Source organism: Macrobrachium nipponense, chromosome 8, assembly GCF_015104395.2.
Source record: "Macrobrachium nipponense isolate FS-2020 chromosome 8, ASM1510439v2, whole genome shotgun sequence".
Taxonomy (NCBI): domain Eukaryota; kingdom Metazoa; phylum Arthropoda; class Malacostraca; order Decapoda; family Palaemonidae; genus Macrobrachium; species Macrobrachium nipponense.
In genome coordinates, this window is record NC_087203.1 from 29,048,060 (window position 1) to 29,067,243 (window position 19,184).

General features: G+C 37.3%; 1 protein-coding gene across 3 annotated transcripts in view; it reads right to left on the reverse strand.

Moving 5' to 3' along the window:
- LOC135222628 (probable nuclear hormone receptor HR3) overlaps positions 1-19,184 on the reverse strand; it is a 437,120-nt gene that overhangs the window by 177,737 nt on the left and 240,199 nt on the right. The gene's annotated exons all lie outside the window — the stretch shown is intronic.

Genomic DNA, 19,184 nt, shown 5'->3' on the forward strand with positions numbered 1-19,184 from the left:
CGAAACTTTAAGTTAAGAGGGTAAACGTTTACGTATACAGAGGACAACAGACAGACAGACAGTTAAAAAAAATGCTGTCATAAGTAATCAATACAAATAAATCATCATACAGAATGGCAAGCTCTTGAAGAGGCAATTTCCACACACCGCTGTGAAACCATTCAAAAGATTCTCTCTCTCTCTCTCTCTCTCTCTCTCTCTCTCTCTCTCTCTCTCTCTCTCTCTATCAATATTACACTGGTTTTCAGATTTAAAACTTCCCGATATTAGTTTGAAGTACTTCATTTGCCACATTGATTAAGAACTGCTTACCTTATCCAAATGGCGTCACAATATAAGGGATCATCAAAGCCGTTTAATGTTATTGTCTTTGAAACAGTTCGTCATCTGTGCAAATATTCATTTTGTCTCGGGCCATAATGATCGCTTTCAGGAACTGAACGTCACGTAATCGTGTGAAAAGTAACATTCATTGCTACGCCTCTGGATATTGTACTCCAGGGAACTTGCGGTAAAGAGGTAGCGAAGTCTCCTGGAAAATGAAACATCATTAAATTCTCTCTCTCTCTCTCTCTCTCTCTCTCTCCTAAAAACAGTGACGTGTCTGATCCGAGGCAGTTCAAGAAACTTTCACACTTCATTCTGTCCCTCGACAAACACACATTCCGAGACTATTCGCCTGCAACGCCCTCTGCACATGTGGATATCACCAAATAAAAGAGAGACAGGGAAAAAAAAGAAGATAGAAGAGATACAGAGAATAAAAGAATTTCATGGTCTTTAAATGACTCCAAAGATATTTCTTTGCTTCTTTTTTCCTTCCTGGCTGATGATGCAGAAGCAACTTGACTCTCGTGGGAAAAGCGGAGGGATATTCAAGTCGTTCCTTACAAATCTCTGGAAATCATCTCGTCATTGTTAATTAACACAAAAGTAGATAGTGAGCGAGATGATCATATTTCTTATGGAAAATGAACCAATACTAGGTAAACAATGTACGAAGCTTTGTATGGCCGTCTCTGCATGCCTTTCACCAATCGCCTTCTTCAAAAGGAAATCTGGTATCTGTTTGTCCTTTCTATAGGCCGTTCAACTTTCTTGGAATTTAACCGAGAATTCCGCATAAAATCAGTAAAATGTGACATATTTTGTGCAGTACATTTTTTTGGGAGGGAAACCTTCGGTAGGCTACACCTAAGCATGATGTATTTCACTGCAATGGATTTTTTTTATTTGGTTATTCTCTTCGATACGGATATGAACAGTTGTTAATTGTAAAATAAAAAAAACTGTTTTTATAATCAATATTTGTACCACACAAGCAGTAAAGACAAGCATTTATTTAACTGTATGCAGGCCAGCATACATACATACATACACTGCATGTATGTGTATACATAATATATATATTATATTTTAATATATATAATAATATATATTATATATTATATATTATACTTATGTTATGTGAATATACTATATATTATATATATATATATATATTATATATATATATATATATTATATATATATATTATATATCTATATATATATATATATATATATATATATAATATTATTAATATATTAACTATATATATATATTATATTATTATATATATAATACAAATATTAATATTATATATAAAATGTGTGTGCACAGAAATTGAAAACTCTGGTCGCTTCATAATTCGGTAAACTGAGTTCGGCGTCAAATAGAAAAAAAAAAAAACTGCCGCTGGAAATTATCACTCAGTCACATGACTGACTGAAAGTCATGAAGTCTTTAGCTATACGTGTGTGACTGAGGTGACTGACCGAGTACTTAGGGAATAATGCGTTAATGTCCTTCAATCGCAAATAAGAGATCGGATAACGAGAGAGAGAGAGAGAGAGAGAGAGAGAGAGAGAGAGAGAGAGAGAGAGACTTCACCTTGGTAAAGCCTTCTTACACAGTAAACGTCACAAGTAAAACGAGAGCATAAAACGTTGTTTATCTCATATTAATCTAGAAAGCTAGGTAACTGATTACGATCCATAACCTTTCGGTCGGGACTGTCGACTGAATATATAGCAATTTGGTTGTGGATATCGGCGTTAGAATCTGTCTTTATATTTTCACCATTACTATTCTCTCATAGAGTAGAATAGGATATAGAATTTAGTCTCAATGCCAAGCGCTGCATGGGACCTATGAGGTCATCCAGCGCTCAAACGGAAATTGACAGCAGATAGGTTTGAAAGGTGTAACAGGAGGAAAACCCGGCAGTTGCACTAAGAATATGAACGGAGGTACAGTAAAATGAATGAAAGGGGTTGCAGCTAGGGGACGAAAGGACGCTGCAAAGGGGCTTTAAGTAATGCCCATAGTGCCCCGAGCGTGCGGTGCACTGACGGCCTTCGGAGACTATTATCTTCTCATTTCACTGAGACGTGAAGCCAAGTCTCCTCAATGTCAGTGAAGCAAGAAGTTCCTCAGTGGATACGAATTCTATTGAGTAATTTGTAATTCATTTAAAAGAGAACTGCAGGTCAGGCAAATTGTGTTTAGTGAAGGCCTTTCCTTTTTTTTAAGTTAAGGTGACACGATGTTTCACATCCATATTCATTTATGTCTAATTTATTCGTATGCATAATCTTTTTTCAGTAATTTTTCCCTCTTTTTTTTGCAAAAGTTAATTCTTTTTAAGTGAATCTTTTTTTATATTCTATTCAGAGGTATTTTTTTTAGCGATTTTTTTCCTTTATTCTTTGATGAATGACAATGTCTTCAGTGAGTCTTGTTATCAAATTCTTTTGATCAACGAGAATTTTTTTTTTTTTGAGAGAGAGATTTTTCACAACTATTCTTTTGACAAACGATTTTTCTCCAGTAATTCTCATTCCTGCTCCTTTGACAAACCGTATTTTTCAGTGATTCTTTTTCTTATTCACTGAACAAACAACATTTTTGGTTGTTCTTTTTCGCTTTCTTTTTGACAGATGGATTTTTCCCCCAGCGTGAATGAAATGTCTTTGAAATTCGCATTTTCGATGAAACGAACACTAACTTGAAACCTCCAAATAATGCCGACCGCCCCTCCCCCCCTTCCCCTCACAAAATTGCACATTGTTTGTTTGTTTGTATGGTGTTTTTACATTGAATGAAACCAGTGGTTATTCAGCAACGGGACCAACGGTTTTACGTGACTTCCGAACCACGTCGAGAGTGAACTTCTATCATCAGATATATACATCTCTCACTCAATGGAGTACCCGAGAACCGGTGACCTCACGGCCACCGTGGTGGCAGGCCAACGCCATACCGACCACGCCACTGAGTCGCTAAAACTTTCACATTAAACATTGACATAAAAAAAAAAAAATAAAAGTCACCTAATTTACACTGATGAGACTTCATCAATCACGTCAGGTCCAGACAAGTGGGTCTGTTCTGTATTAGGAATTTTATTTGAATACGATTACCAGATGTATCTGTCTATTTTGTTCGAAATAATTAATAATAGTTTCGCCAAACTGATTTTTTTCTTCAGTTATGTATAATACCTCAGCCAATGCCATTCATTCAAGAGAGCTTTGCCCTATACGCATACTGCGTCCGGGTGATCTGTTGTGCTGTATTTCGTCAATTTTTTGCACTATAAACATTTTCTCTCTTCAGCTTCAAGGATTCACAGCAATAATCATACTGGGTTTGATAAGCATCAAATAATCCTTGCTTGGCAAGTATAATCAATATAGCTTGTAGCTCATTTCGTTTCAAATCATTTAATGTAACCTTTTTATGTGGAAAATATCACACGCTTGTAATATAAATCGCGCCTCCTTACGCAAACCACACCACCACACGCATCGCATTTCACTCACGAGGAATCAGACAGTCATTATCCAGGGAAGAAAATCCTCTTTCTAGACCACAGGCCAGTGGGACGGACAGCATAATGCAGCCCTTTTCTTGCCCAGGTCTGAAAAAAATAATGTAAGGACAGGGGTCAAAAGAGGTACGAAGTAACAGACCTTTCCGCCCCTTGACAAAAGTACGGCTACAAACCAGGAAAAACTGAAGCAGGGAGAGAATTCCGAAATTTGGAAAAGGTAACATTTTATTTATATAAAATGGAGGTATTTATGTGTAAAATTAACGAAAAACTCACAAACGCGTTTGAGACAATAAATTTATCATCCCGAGGGAGTTGATAAAAAATGGAGGATTAAAGCAAGTCAAGGATATAAAGCAGTAAGGGGTGTTTCGTCAAAATTCCATTGAGCAACTGCTGACCCGAACAATGAATTATGTAATTGTTGCTAGACGATTGTTGGGGATCACAGTTGGAGAGAGAGAGAGAGAGAGAGAGAGAGAGAGAGAGAGAGAGAGAGACTTAAAGTGATCAATATTCAGTCAAAAAAATATATGCAATCATATCATAATTGAAAACTGGAAGGCTTCTAAGAGGTAATGCTCACCCCGCAGAGACAAAACCATTCATAAAATCTCTCTCTCTCTCTCTCTCTCTCTCTCTCTCTCTCTCTCTCTCTCCGTTAAACTGCGACAGGGAACAGAGGTGAATGTCCCTGGGTTCGGAACCCACCCCGTTAAAACCCTGTTGATGTCATCATCTTTGTATAATCAAATTGCCTAACCTCACTCGTTTTCTCCCTAATCCGCAGATTGTCGTAAACATGAAGTGGCGCTCTTGTCTACGGATTTTTAAAAGTTTTTATCAAACCGGACATATTTCTATTCGGAATAAAAGCAGAAGCTAAGAGAGAGAGAGAGAGAGAGAGAGAGAGAGAGAGAGAGAGAGAGAGATGCATTTACTTTACCTCTTCCATTGGGTCACGGCAGAAGAAGATCATCAAATATGGGCGAAAGAATGGCTAAAAGGAAATACTTGAATAGAAGAATAGGAAAAAAAAAAGTTTATTACAAGGCATATTTCCATGAAGTCTAGTCCAGTGATCTCTCCGAAAATTCAGCGTTGTTCCGGAAATGCTATATTGTCGTAACAACAACTGTAGGCGATCCATAAACTCTGTTCAGATTTGTACATTGGACTACAACAATAGCAATAATAACTATAGTGGTTCCTGTAACCAACTAGATAAGAATCTTCGACTAAAACAGACAGCCCCAAGATCGATCTCAGGAGGGGGGGAAATTACCTGAAACTGCCATTGCGGCCCTGTTCACCTAAGCAGGGAATCATGTATACTTGGTGGCTAGGCGACTGAGGTGGATCGCAGCCAAGGCGAAGGGCATAAGGCTAGCAACTTCACAACAAGTTTTAGCTTACGAATCTTACTATGTTTTCAAATTTACAGAACAAGTGTGCCTATTGATTTCGTAAATAACGAAACAACTGCAATCTACTGCCTTAAATTATGTTACATTTACGTTCGTACTTTCTTCGTTGCTTTTGTGATTTCCTACACTTTGGAAATTTGACCTATAATATTACGGGCTGCTCTAGGAGCAAGAGTCCGTGCTGGCACATAGACAGCTAAATCATAACCAACCAGCCGACCTATAATGAAACTGTTTGAATTTTTGGAATAAACATTTTTTGGACGCTTATTTCATTCTGCTAGGTCTGAATGAAGCGAGTGATGAATCATGTAGCGCAAACGTACACGTACTGAGAGAGAGAGAGAGAGAGAGAGAGAGAGAGAGAGAGAGAGAGAGAGAGTACGAATACACGGTATTGAAATTAGAATGCTTCTGTGTTCATTTTGCCTGTTGCGAACGCCTTCATAGCCACAAGTTGTCATTGTGGAGTCCTTCGCCTTTTACTGCGATCACTTCGCCGTCAATATAAAATAGGAGGTAGCCAGTAAATAATGATAGATTGCTCGGATTACTCCATCTGCGAGCTGCTCTAGGAGCAAGAACGCGTGCTGGCATAAGGCTGGCCTAATCTGTAGTAACAAGGACTCCATATGAATGTATTTAATTTAAAATTAAGAGACTTCATTTATAACTGTTCATCAATTCTGAAGACAGAACGAAAATCGGCGCTCGCTTAGATACGGACACGAAAAATTATGTTTTATTGCTCTCATTGTGTACGCATATATCCGTCTTCTCTCTCTCTCTCTCTCTCTCTCTCTATCTAATTACCTCTCTCTCTCTCTCTCTCTCTCTGCATACTTATTCGTCTGTCTGTCTGTCTGTCCATATCTCTCTCTCTCTCTCTCTCTCTCTGTGCCTACTTATCTGCCTCTCTCTCTCTCTCTCTCTCTCTCTCTCTCTGTGCCTACCTATCTGCCTCTCTCTCCCTCTCTCTCTCTCTCTCTCTCCCTGCACGTGTAAAAAGCGGTTGGTGATAAGAAGAAGAAGAAAAAAAAAGCGGCCGCCCAAAAGATCAACTCTCAGTAGTCAAAGGTCATTATTATCGGTGCATCCAAAAACAGACGCGGGTGACAGGACGCAGCAAAATGGCCGTAACGGGAGCTACACGTGTCACTGCAAAGAAGAAAAAAAAAAAGAAAAAAAAATAGAAAGAAAAAAAACAAAAGAAGCAACGTCGTTAGAATTGCGAGGTTTTTCGGATGATAAGAGAAGCGAGGATATTATCATTTTACAAGCCTCTCATCGGAAAACCTACCGACGGCGTCCGGCGCCATTATTCGAAAGAGGAAGTGACATCTGAGCGTCTTTTTTTATTTTTTTTTTTTTAATTTGCGGATTTTTTTTATGAGAATGTTTGTTGTGATTTGTTTCCAGTCAGTTTGTGATCCACACGGTACGTCTCTCTCTCTCTCTCTCTCTCCTCTCTCTCTCTCACTCCTCCTCTCTCTCTCCTCATCTATATATATATATATATATATATATATATATATATATATATATATATATATATATATATGAGGGGTATTATGTGTGTGTGTGTGTGTGTGGTGTGTGTGTGTGTGTCTTTTTGCTTCTTTTACTCATAAGAGTCGTTACTGATTTCTTGTTTGGTTTCATTAATCGGTTTCCTACGCTTAATTGTAGGGTATTTGGGCGACTTTGTGTGAATCGATGTAGTTGTTAATTGTAATATACATGCGTAATATATGTATATATATACATATATATACATAAATTACGTATGCACATTACAATTAACAACTACATCAGTTCACACGCAGTCGCCGAAATACCCCGGAATTAAGCGTAGGAAACCGATTACTGAAACCAAACAATAAATGAGTAACGACTCTTATGAGTAAAAGAAATAAACAGAAGAGCCACAATAACACAAGAAAAGGAGTCTCATGAAACATCAGCAGGGAACAGGCAAAACACGGAACCCACCAGTGTCGTTCACACAAGGGGAGTGACGAAACTGACCTTCGCCGATTCTTGAATATTACATCACTGGCGTTCCGTCAAAAGAAGGTAAATTTGAAAAAAAATTATTTTTATTTTTATTCCCGCTGTGATAAAACAGACTCCACGTAGCTACGACCATCAGCTATCTGGATTTATGGACAGCAATTTGATCGAATGCTTGCAGGCACTGAGGCTGAGCGCTTGCAGATTGAATAATTGATAATGAGCTCCTCGGTGTGTGACAACACTGCCACCAGTGACAATAAAGAATGCAATAACGAGAGCAACAAATATCTCTGTCAATGCTACCAGGAATAATTCATCATTTCAATTATTTATCTCACGGTACACAGTAATGTGTGCCTTAGTTAAATTTCATGATATATCAATGATGCTGCGGTTTTGACGCAGCGAAAAGAACAAAAACCTCGACCTTTGCGCCTTCGAATAAAGGAAAAATCACTGGAGCTCTGTCACTTGTGAATGAAGACGCTATGGTGAACGCTACGCAAGAATAAATGGGGAACACTGTAGCTTTCCTACTTGGAACGAAGACGTACATGGTCTTTGCTCCCAAAGACTGCGGGAAAAATACTTGCGCATCGCTACGTAAAATCAAAAGAAAAGAGCTTTGATGCTTGAGAATGAATATAAAACAACGGAGCTTTGCTACATACGAATGAGGAATCAGTGGAGCTGTGCTATTTAGAATACAAGAAGGTATGGAGCTTTGCCTACTTAGAAATACCAAGCAATGGTGTTTTGCTACATAAGAATGAGGGGAAAACAATGGAACATTGTTACTTAGGAAGGCATGGAAACTGATGAAGCTTTGCTTTGATATAAAAACCATAAAGAACACTGAGCTTTGCTACTTAAGACTAAATATAAAACAATAGAAACTTTCTACTTGGAAACGAAGGAGGAAGTTTCGAATGAAGAAGTTATGGAGTTTAATTACTTAGAATGAAGAGACAATGGAGCTGTGCTACTCAATAATGAAAGCAAAACTTTGTAGCCTTGATACTTAAGAATAACAATGGGGCACTGATACTTTAAGGAAGCTCTGGAGCTTTGCTGCTTGGAATGAGGAAACGATGCAACTTGGCTCCTGAGGAGTTAAGGTAAAACAACGGAGGCTGCTACTTAAGAATGAAAGGAACACCATGGGTCCTTGTCGCTCAGAATGAAGAAGCAACGGAGCTTCGCTGGTCAAGAACTATATATTCCTTGGGATAACCAACGACAGCTTGTCCATAGTTCATGAGAAAACGAGGAAACCCAAATGTTCGATGCGTCTACCTCAAAGCCTTGAAAGAAATATGACAACTGAAGTGACGCTTGATCAATTTAAGTTAAACTTGCGTCAACAACAGCACATACGTCATAAACACTTCTTGTAAAACTGTCTATTTTCTTGACAGCTCTTTGAGTAAAAACAATCGAAAAAAATAAAAAAATTCTGCGAACTTGGTTTTGAAGTAACCAAAATTATCGGAAGCATTCGCACAATTCCTAACAGTACTTGGGTGAGTACGACTGAAGAGGTATCTTTGTAGCCAAACACGACAGAAAATATACGTTCTTTTACTGTGTAAAAAGATGCGTGCTATGAATAAGAATAAGCCGATGCTACGTCAGATAAAACAAAGAGCTAATAAAAGATTTATATTTTCATACCTAGAATGGCCATCAATCTTTTCAGAAAATTGGGGAATACAAAAATCAGATAGCTAATTAGCATAAATAACAGTACATCTCTTTGTACATAGTCATGGGCGTGTCATATCTTTCATAAAACGGGGAAGAATATTTTAAATTTCTAGGCGTGAGCAAATGACCTGCCTCCGAGATCTAAATGTGTAAGGATACTAGATAGATAAACAGATAGTTAAGGGACTTGAAAGGCATTTAAGAGGAACCTTAAGCAATCCCCCATTTTTCAACAATCGTTTGCAATATATACATCCTCTACTGATGCTACGCCCTTCACAGGATGGGGATAGGGTGTCCAAAATGAGAGGCGGAGGTCTTCTAGTCAGCTAGCCTTGCAACAGATGCGAGGGGATATGCAATCAACTAGCCTCTCTATGGACAGAAACGGTCCCAAGACCTCGCTTAGTAGCTTCAGCCAAAAGGTCTCCTTGTGGCTTCTTCTTCCAAATACCCGGAGCAACATTATCACCTAAGGCGGCATTAGTATGCAAGCCACGCTGTTTGAATTATGGTCTAAGGTATTTTAGCGGCTACTATCTCACCTCTAGCAGGTGAGAACTTCGTGTTCCTCTCTTCAAGGGCAACACCGGGTCATCATTAGATGGTCAACTTCCATCGAGCTAGTCACTAGGCTATCCCGAAGGAAGGAGTTGTGTTTTTTTTTTTCCTCGTAACAGCCGTAGTCTTTTTTTGATTATCTTTGAATATCTCCAGATACCAGAGATACTAAAGACCCCATACAATGAATTGGCCATCAAGACCACTGCCCAAAGTACTAATATTGATGGAAGACGGAATCAAATGAAGCCCGAAACCCTGACATGACTCCAGAATTGGGTAAATTTGCATCGAGTGCCCAAATCTGAACTTTAATGAGCAATTTGGGAATTAACCATGGGCTCTCACTTGAGCATTCGCGATTTTATCAGCAAGCGGCCATTCACTGGTTAATAAAGCTGCTGCGTTCATCATTAACCAGTTTCTTGAGTCTTGGGAGCTGCTGCCATTCCTCCAACTCATATCCTTTAACGATGCAATATCATGTCCTAGATTAGTGTCCTCCACTGCGTTATTTCGTTGGCATTTCTAGACATATATACAGCATTATTATACTCTCTCAGCAAGTGCGTCAGTCAGTAAAGAGGCTGCGTTATTACATCTTTAATTTGTCTTTTTAATTTTGCTCTAAACACGCATTCTTATGAAGAACGCCCCACAACATTCGATCAATGTTACATCTCATCCCTATACTATGCTCTCTCCTTTGAGTCTGCTACATTCCGTTACGTCTCGAATTTAATATTCACGTCCATGATTGCATAGTTAGAGTTTTAAATTTTCGTAGCACACAGACACACATATATAATACATACATATATATATATATATATATATATATATATATATATATATATATACATATATATATATATAGAGTGAAAAGAGAGAGAAAGAGAGAGAGAGATAATCTTACCACCAACTGCAAAAATGGCACTGAGAGGGTGAGCATTGGATTACTGCCTGCAAGAATTAAATCAAAACAGTGCAGCAGGAGTATTATAGCGTGCTATGCACCAGCGAATGAACTCTCCCAGGACGTAAACGCTGAATGTTTATATAACTGCAGAATATTACAAGTGAAGCACCAGAGAGAGATATGAGAATTGTTAGTGATATGAATGCAAACGCTGCTGGGTACAGTGGCGGTCTGGAGAATGTAATGGACAAGGAATACTTGAAATGGACTGCAAATCAAAATGGGGTGAAGTTTATTTGTTTTTCAGCCGCAAATAATCTCGAAATTAGAGTACTCATTTTTTTTTTCGACAAGAGAAGATCCTTAAATACACTTGCACGTTTCCAGGTAAAAGTCATAAAAACCAAACAGATCACACAGCTATCAATTTAGAACGAAAAATGAACAACTGGGGATGTTTGCAGCTACAGAGATTCAGATGGTGGCAAAAGCACCCAGGAAAAAAATGGACAAGAGTATCTAGGCTTGACAAACATCAAGAGGCTTTTGCAACTGAATGTCGAAATGTATTTGCAATTCTATAAAACATATCTGAGAAGGAGCACACGAAAAAAGTACTAGATAGACCCAGACAATGGATAAAACACAAGGTATTTATAGCCAATAAAAACGATTGCCCCCTTGGCTACGATGGTAGGGATAGTCTATTCTAGCTCTAATGAATATATCTGAATTCGATAAGTATATGTACGTATGTCTGAGCGGCAATAGACTTGTATCCTTCTCGTGATCAGGTCGGCCTTATTCTGATACTTTGGATGCGGGTTCGAATCCTACTACGGACATCAGAATTACTTCATATTTTCTTACACTTGGATCTATGGCTTTGTAGTGACAAGTGTATCCAAAAAGTGTGAAGAATTCGAGAAGTTAAGAGGGCATTGTGGCTATTTCAGTTTTCAATTACATACGTATCTTGTCAAAAGTGACCAGTAGATTTTGTATAATATATGAACGTATACACTATATATATATAATATATATATATATATATATATATTATATATATATATTATATATATATATATATATATATAATAATGGTCACCTTTCAAATCTATTTCTTCCTGCATGAAATGAATATTAAGTGCGAGGGCCTTTCAAGACCTACTAAAAGCGTCAATTTCCAAACCGGATGACATCTGCCCCTTTTAAAACATCCAATAAAAAACATCCAATTATGCCTAACTTGGAGTATCGGTAAGGTGGTGCAACGACCCTGACTTTATAAAGCTTACTGCATTTACCTTTTAGCTGCTGGACTGCTTGCTTTTGCGTGCTTGTTCGTAAAGCCGACATTTACGATTTTGTTCCTTTGCGTTGATTCATTTGCATACCAAGTGTTTATCCACTGAAAAATCTTAGATAGATTTTGATATATGAGAGATTTGAATCTGACCCCTTACGAAGATTTAACATGAGTGGTACGCGGAACACACGTCATCTTCTAAGAATTGATTTATTAGTGTTCAAATACATCCTCTCTCTCTCTCTCTCTCTCTCTCTCTCTCATCATCTCTACTCTCGCTCTCTCTGACTGACGAGAGTGAGAGAGAGAGAGAGAGAGAGAGAGAGAGAGAGGAAATTACTTGGTTTTAAGTTAAATTTATATAAACAGGTCAATGAAATTGAGAGGGGGTTGTGGGGGTGGGTAGAGAGAGGAGTGGTTGTCAGGGTCGGATGGAAATAGTTCAGTCAAAATCGTCAAACGAACCCCGAACCCCCCCAAAAAAAAAAAAAAAAAAAAAAAAAAAAACTTTCCCCAAACTTTCAAAAAAAAAAAAAAAAAAAAAAAAAAAAAAAAATAAAAAAAAAAAAAAAAAAAAAAAAAAAAAAACAATTGAGGACGTCTTCAAACCCAAATGCAGGAATTCCGTAATTACTTTATAAGTTTAAAGGCGGAAATTAAAATAAATGTGGCCTAAAGACTCATTATGTTTCAGTGCAAAACCCTTTCAAAGTCCAGGCCTTAAGAGAGAGAGAGAGAGAGAGAGAGAGAGAGAGAGAGAGAGAGAGACTCGTAAATTTAACTATACTGCTTGTTTCAATGAGCTGTTTTCACTATGAATCCGATTAGCTATACCGCTTTCATTCAGGTATCTATCTATAAAAGTCTTAATAATCTACCAACTTCTCATTTCCTTGGACTTTTCGTTTTGAACCCGAGTGAGGAACTGTGAGGTTACTGTGGCTGATAAAAATGCACGCACACACATTATATATATAATATATATATATATATATATATATAGATATATTCTATAGATATATATATATTAGTATATATATATATATATATATATATAGATAGATATATGTGGGTGTGTGTGTGTTGTGTACATTGACCAGCACTTCGCACGTATGTATATATATATATATATATATATATATATATATATATATATATAAAAAGTGACCTGCAACTTAGCACTTGTTTACATCATCACCATCATTCTCAAGCACATTTAAAATCTCTCTCCTCTACTTCGCTTCTCTCTCCTTCAGCCTTCCTTCCGAATTCCAGATATTCGGAGAACCCCGTCCCTCCCCCCCCCCCCCCCCCACCCACCTTGCATAGCCCACCACCCCATTCCCCGTCCCTCGAAACGACCTTCCCAGTGCACTGACCCTCCACAGCTCAGACGCGCACCTGCGCTCCAACCCTCATTACTGACTGCTATGCTGTAGTAGGCTTTTCCGCCGCTATATATATATACACACACAGGATCCACTTGGTCTCCTGGTGGCATTCACGCAGTTCCCGGGCTTCCTGCAGCGATGTCGTCCGTCGAGGTGACAAGCGGCACTCGATCCTTCCTTCCAAACAATTCCTACCATTGCAGAAAGGGAATGGGCGTGAGCGAGCGGGCGAAAACGCCGTCATATAACTGTATTAATGACGAAATCGTTCGTCTTGGCGGGTTTCCGTTACTTGATGCGTGACCCAGATATGGCACAATGAGTCATTTCACGGCAGCCAATAGGAATACGCACCCTCCCTCAGACTGTACAATCAAACACGAAACTTCCAGCTTTGGGGAAACCCGTGTTTTACCATTGCACTCCTTGGAAGAATCAGTCTCACTCCCCACACTCGTTGTGACCCATGGCTCGCCCACACCAGACGCCTAAAGGCTTGCCTACAGCCTCGGAGATAAATGTTTCAGGGTCTTGGTTGCTTGTAACGCCTAATGTTAATCCCGAGATTTCTAGTAGGCTGATGTGATGGAAGGGAAAATAATAATAGAAGTATTTTGATAAACATCACTAGAGGAAACACCTGCGTCCGTTGTTGACGATATTATCTTTGGGTTTTCTGTATGAGGATGTTCTATACACATTCTCCGGATGATAATGACGAGCGCTGTTTCAAACACACAATTAGGAACTTTTAACAGCTGTACTATACTTATACGTCTATTACATCCTGCAAATAGACGGAGCATTCTATCATCACTGATACGGAGGTTATGTTCTCGGTTCAGCTGCTTTGCAAAAACTGATGCGGGATTTTCTAAGATAATCTGACCAAAGCTGGGCATCCTGGACACTGCCAAGTGATGGGATTTTTTTCTGGAGAGATATTTAATCTAATTTTGTGGTGGAATTGTTTGGTGCGATAATTACCCCGTTGAGCCAAAAAAAAAAATAACCCCCCCACCCCCCCCCCCCCCACAACTCTTAAAAATGAAATGATGGGCAGTGCATTTCAACGGAGAGAACATCACTTCCGTTTATTTTACTTGTATAATTATCTATTCATTTATTTATGTCGACGGAGAGACGCCTTCATTTGTTCCATAGTCGCTGTGATAACAACATCGCCTTTCCTCTATGACCGCAATCGAACGGTATATTCTGGAAGACGGCAGAGATCAGCTTGACTGAAAAGTAAAACTTACAATTAAAGAGTAATTGTCCATACCACTATGGTAGTACTTGTCTCAAGTCACTTTGCTCTTAGAGAAACTAGCCGATCAACAATGCATTATTTTCTCATTGAATAAGAAAACAGCAAGAAGTATTTTCATGAATTATGGAATGTAACTGTACAAGTGATGGAATGTTGCTAAAAGTCAGCTATGCAGGAATTCCAATCACCGTATTGTGTGAGAACCCCCCTCCCCCCCAAATAAAAACTATAGGTATGAAAATTTATCTATATGTAAAGTAAACGTAAAATCTGAACTTGCCCAAAATGCAACTATACGAGCAGCAGAAATGTCTAGCATCTTCAACGACAAAACAAGAAAATTGCCAGAACTTAAGAATATAAGAATCGAGTAGAAAAAACTTATTGGGAAAAGTACCGACCTCAGGTATGACACGGCGGTTAAGTACTTCCTATTGCGTTGTCAAACCAACCCTTACCAACTCTCTCCCCCCCCCCCCCCCCCGCCGCCCTACCCAAACACCCCCAACAACACTTCCTGGCACGTCGCCCCCTATGCACGCGGGGTCACGCCGCCATTACCCTTTCATAATAAAAAAAAATAAATAAAGTGGAAGAATGTCTGGAATGTCTCACTGGAACGCCTCTTGCCAAGCGACGTCCATTTTCGACAAGTCAGGACACGTCAGAGAACACGTGAAGCCCCTCCGAGGCAGTGGGCATGCGTGCGTGCCCGGCGCTCATTCTCCCGCCATAACACCTGTGGAAGGGGTCAAGAAACTATGACTGAAAGTCCTTTCCGAAGTTGGTGCAATAGGACACTAACCTTCTTGCCCCCCCCACCTCCCCCAGCGCACCCTTCTGGGCATCTTACGCCTCGCACCAAATAGGGATTTCATTTTTGTCCTCGAGGGATTTCATACGCAGGAAATGCAACTCCTTCGAATTCTCGTTAAAAGATGACATCAGACTATAAGATCTGATGTGAGAGAGGTGAACTGAACGTTGAACTTCCGTATATATATATCATATATATATATATATATATAAGATATTATTAATCTATATATAGATAGTGTATATATATATATATATATATTATATTTATCTATATCTAGAATAGATATAGATATATATATATAATTAGATATATATATATATATATATATATATTATATAATATATATATATAATATTAAGATATATATAGAATATATATATTAATATATATAATTATATATATATAATATATAGATATATATATCTATATATGTATATATATATATATATATATATATATATATATATATATATATATATATATATATATATATCAATACACACACACATATATATGTATATATATATATATATCTATATCTAGATATATATAGATATAATATATATATGTGTGTGTGTGTGTGTGTGTGTGTGTAATAGAGAGAGAGAGAGAGAAAGAGAACTTTATTTTTATCTGCGATTTATCAATTACAAATGTTGCAATGACACAATGAATAACCGAGATCAGTCACCAAATGCGGCGCCACAGCCAAGCGTTGGTAAAACAAGCTGTTGAAGTAAATCGTGACACAACTAACAGTAACAGCTGTCGATTTCATATCACAGACTTTGCGACACTCGGAATGAGTTGTCTTTTTTCATTTGCTTGGCTATAGATACCTACTGACGTTTTTAATATCTTGCCTTAATTAAGACCAAGCAATAACACAAGTATTGCTGCTTCTTTATCAAGCGAAACATAAGCGCTGTATTAAAGAAAAAAAGAATAACAGAGGACCTGACAAATCTATTAATACGTCATGTAAAAATCGATAACTGTTTATCAGCTGTGGTATCAAATATTCATCAGCATATTATATTCGTTGGCGGGGGACCCTTGGGTGCAGGTGGCCCCGTGGCCCGGCACCGTCTTTCGGTGACGGGGAGGAAGGGAAGGGTAGGAGAGGGGGTTATCGAGCCAGAATTTCCCGTTTTCTATATCCAAACTCACGTGTACGGGGTTCACTGACCTAAGTTGCATCACCATGGAGACAGCCCTCTCACGTGACTTCATTCAAGGCATTTCCAAAAAGAATTACGGCGAAAGTCGATGCGTAAGTGACATAATATGAAAACTTTGTGGATTTCGCATCTCTTGACAAGCACTGTGACTTGAAGGAAAGTAGCCAAGGCGCGAAAAAGTGTTCAGAAACACTCATGAAAGCGTTTCCGTTGGGTTCATTAACCCCTGGCTCAACGAAAACGAGCAAAGCTGTGAATGAGGTTTTCATGTAATACTCTTTCAGAAGCATTTTCTTTCCTCTTTCTTTTTTGACGTAGGGCATTTTGACACTGGTCCGGATATTGCATTGTAGAAATTGAGTCTTCTTTTATTGTAGATATATTTTTATTGTTGAGTGGCATTACACATAACGGTACGCATCCGTTGTACGTATTTGAACTTTAGAAAACAAAAACCATTTGTAAAATAAACCGTTTTCTTGTTAATAATCACACAAGTTGTCATTTATAATACTGTAGAGGGCCTTCATAAAAGTACATACACACATGCATACTATATATATATATATATATATATATATATTATGAATATATTATATATATATATATATATTTATATATAAGTATATATAATAATATGTATATATATTATTTATTTATATATAGTATATATATATATATTATATATATATGTATATAATATACTATAAAATAATATATATATATATATATATTATATATATTATAGTGCGTGTGCGTATATGTTGGCCACATAGATGTACAATATTTCATCGCTTCTTCCTCATTGTGTAGCAGTAATACGAGCTAGCTGCTCTTATGTCATAACGGAATCTAGAGACAGGTTCGTCCGAAATGGACGACTTCATCCAATCGATAACTATTTTTCCATCGATCACTCCTCTACCTTTATATAATTCGGGTAACCCAATGTATCCCAGAGGGTTGTTTCTACTCGTGGGGGCGGAGGTGGGTGGGGGGGCGGGGGGAGGGGTGGGGGGCGGGGGGGAAGTGTGATGTCATGCAGGCTCTCTTTTGTTCAAATGACGAGAGCGAATGCAAAGAGAGATTTTGGAAAAAAATAGGAAAGATTTTACTGTGAACTTGTAGAACGCCGAGTATTGGGTTGTGGTGTAGTGTTTATTTACACACACATATTTATACTACTATATATACATATATATATGTATATATATATTTTAGCTATATATATGTCTGTATATACATGCTGCTTTACTGTAAATGTACAAAACGAAATGCATTTGCATATATATATATATATATATATATATATATATATATACTATATATTATATATTTATATAATAATATATATATATATATATATATATATATATATATATATATCCTATGTATATGTATGTACTATACTGTATATATATGTGTAGAATATTATATATATATATATATATATATATATATATGATATTATATATAAGCGAATACCACGGGAAAATTGATAGTCAGCGAATCCAAGCGCTTTCGTCTTTATTCAGACATCGTCAAGGAGCTACTTGACGATGTCTGAATAAAGACGAAAGCGCTTGGATTCCTGACTATCAATTTCCCGTGGTATTCGCGCTTATTTATGAATCAAGTGCATCTACTGTGATTTTTTAAGCATATATTATATATATATATATATATATCTATATATATATAGTATCATATATATATATATATATATATATATAAATATTTAAAATATATATATATATATATAGATTGTTCTAGGAATTGTTTTGCTGTTAGTTACTGAAGGTGGGTGTATATATATATATATATATATATATATATATATATATATATATAATAAATGTATATATATAATATAATATTAATATGATTATAATATAATATAATGATATATATACTTCGACTTCAGTTAATTAACAAACAAAGCAATCTTTGGTATAATTATTATTGGTCACTTCCTGGGTAGTGGTAAATGCTACTTGCTTAAGGTGGATCACTCACATTGGAAATCTATTCTCCTTCTACTTCTTGCTTTCTCTCTTCCCTCCTCACCAATTGTAACATTTTCCACTCTTCACACACACTTCAAAATAAAACTCTTCCTGCAAAGTTGCTTCCGTCATTCACCTCATTCACTTACGACTCCAAAATGACGAGGAATGAAGCCGATGACGTGTGACCTGGAGAAGAATGAAGTGGGTGAGGCTGCTCCCTCGTGCTTGTCATCCTTCCTACCTACTACGTCAGTGAATACGCACGTGTTTCAAAAATACAGGCAGACATGGTCCTCTCTCTCTCTCTCTCTCTCTCCCTCTCTCTCTCTCTCCGTATACATATGCAATTGTAATAGCCGCAATCCCCTCTTCACGTCTTGAATTCTTTGCTCTTTTTTGGATACGCTTGTCACTACAAAGCCTAAAGAGCCAGGCTTTGTTGTGACAAGCGTATCCAAAAAAGAGCAAAGAATTCAAGAAATTAAGAGGGCATATATATATATATATATATATATATATATATATATATATATATATATATTTATATATATATATATATATGTATTATATATATATATATATATATATACATATACACGTATATCGCTGTTTGAGAGATTGGATAATGATGAAATAAGAAGAGCAAGCTTAGAAAAGATTACAGAGGTGATAAGAGAGTCACGAATGAGATGG